This window comes from Arachis ipaensis, chromosome B07 (assembly GCF_000816755.2).
Source record: "Arachis ipaensis cultivar K30076 chromosome B07, Araip1.1, whole genome shotgun sequence".
Lineage (NCBI taxonomy): Eukaryota > Viridiplantae > Streptophyta > Magnoliopsida > Fabales > Fabaceae > Arachis > Arachis ipaensis.
Genome location: NC_029791.2, coordinates 124,447,437 through 124,449,832, shown reverse-complemented (window position 1 = coordinate 124,449,832; position 2,396 = coordinate 124,447,437). Strand labels below are relative to the sequence as shown.

The following is a 2,396-nucleotide window of genomic DNA, read 5'->3' as shown; positions in this document are numbered from 1 at the left end:
GAAAATCCTACTCGAACCCCCAACCCCAACCCGCCCGAACTCAAACCCCAAACTAATCATATCTCTCTCGATGTGTTGAACTTGAATCCCAGCGCCGAGAAAAAGCTCCATGGCTTCCATGAGATGCCCCTAGTTAACTTCACTTTCGGTGGTAGATCAGTGCACCACCTCTATCCCAATTGATTTGTATTTGCTAATTTTGCTATGGTATGTACTAATCGGTTCCCTTTTGTTGGAATCCAGGTGAATCCACAATTATTGAAGCTTTCTTGTAGCTCAAAAATATCTTACAAAATCGGATTAATCTCTTAGAGGCTACTCTTTGATTTATTGACCGACACCAAAGGTAAGCAATCAGACTCAATTAGTATTATATCTAGCTATAAATTTTTTGCTAAAATTAAGGTATTCCTTGTTGCTAACGCTTCTGCTACAATATTGGATACAGATTTGATTTTATCTGTAGATCCAATAAGAAATCTTCCAAAGTTGTTCCACGTATCTACTATCGTTTCTCCCTCGTCAGAAACTTTCTAAAAAGCTAAATCAACATTCATTTTTAGCCAATTTTTTGGTGGAAGTCTCTAGGTAACTAGCTTCCCTTTAAGTCTTTTATTTTCTGTTTGCTTCTGGATTGGTTGATCAATTGTTTTTCTATGTTGGTTTTCTAATGTTATGGCCTTAATAACATCCTTATTATTGAAAATGGCATGATTCATGGATTTCCAAATCTCCCATATTAGAAAAGCCATTTTCTGTATCCTTTCGTTTTTGTCAACTCATCATTCTTCCTTAATTCTCCAATTTTTTTTTGCAATAATTATTCTCCAAAACTTGCAATGTGTTTCTGAGAGGGACAATATTGGCATTGACTACTAAATCAAGTTGTCCTCGTCTATGGACATAATAATAATATATGTTCGATGGTCTTAGGTTCCTTGAAACAAATTTGACACATAGGAGAATTGACCATTTTTCTTTTAAACAACCTTTCATTTATTGATAATATATTCTATGCTACTCTCCAAATAAAACTTTTAATCCTTTAGATAGTTTGGACATTCCATATCTCTTTCCATAACTCTTCCAAATTCATACTTGATGAAGCTTCTTCCGATTTGCTACCCTAACTTTCCATTTTAGCTATGTGGTATCCAGTTCTGACACTATAGCATCCATCCTTCCTATATGGTTAGATAAGTCTATTTTCTTTTTTCAAAATGCTTGTAGGACTCTTAAGAATTTAAGACTTTGACTATATCATTAAATACCCCTTCAATCTTACCTCATATCCCACCTTTCTCCATCCTTCAACAACTCACTAAAATAATTCAACTCAGTTCCTCCTTGTGTTTGAATTTTTACCTCATCAACCACCCAATAATCATCCCAAATGTTAATCCTTGACCCATCACCCACACTCCATCTACCATGTCTTCAAATGAAGTCCCTTTCTTTGTATTATACTCTTCCAAGATGCATTACTATAGCATTTAGCCTTCCAAAATTCTCCTTTAAAAAAATAGACGATCTTCAAAATATTTACTCATATCGAATCAGAATTTTCTATTATTCTCCAAGCTTGTTTTGTCAAAAGAGTTAAATTTTGATCTTGAAGATCTTAAAGCTTAGACCTTTATTTCTTTTGTTTACATAAACTTTGTCCCAAAATTTTTAGGATATACCTCTTTCTTGTTCAGAATTTGTCCATCAAAATCTTACAGTTCCAACATTTTATTAAAGAACCATTTCTTAACCTGTTAGATTAAAAAATAATGCGAGTACAATATGCAAAACCTTGGCAGATGTGACACTCCCTTGCTTCGTTGTTATTGTTATTAGGAATAAGTATTGTTTTGATCCCTGACGTTGAGGGTCCGAATAGAAATCGTCCCCTTTGTAATTTTGGATTTAAAATCATCCTTAACGTTTTTTTTCATATTAAAATCGTCCTTTTAATTTTTTTGGACAAAAATATCCTCACCACTACCAACACAATTACCTCCTCCTCCACCACCACCACCAACACCAACACTACCACCACCAGCACCACCACCATCAACACTAACACCACCACCACCACCACCACCAACAACAACACCACCAAACAACACCAAACCAAGAAGCAGAAACAGAAAACAGGAAATAGAAAGCAAGAAAGCAGAGGCGGAGGCGGAGGCGGCGAGGTGGTAAAAGGACGATTTTAATACGAAAAAAAACATTAAGGATGATTTTAAATCCAAAATTACAATAGAGACGGTTTCGATTCGGACCCTCAATGTCAGGGACCAAAATAATACTTATCCCTTGTTATTATTATAGTAGCTATTTAATCTTTCCTAGATAATAGTTACAAATTATAAAAAAAATATGTTTAATTTAATTAAATTATTTAA

The 2,396-nt window shown here is 34.5% G+C and overlaps 1 non-coding gene across 3 annotated transcripts in view; it reads left to right on the top strand.

Annotated features, from left to right (window-relative positions):
* The window catches only part of LOC107606288, a 3,788-nt gene extending 3,153 nt beyond the window's left edge, over positions 1-635 (top strand). For 2 of the 3 annotated variants that reach the window (XR_002350603.1, XR_002350601.1), the window contains exons 4-5: positions 244-346; positions 449-635. This is a non-coding gene — a transcript (uncharacterized LOC107606288). Of the gene's footprint in view, positions 1-40; positions 152-243; positions 347-448 lie in introns of those variants that run through there. The other variant, XR_002350602.1, reaches the window with a different exon arrangement.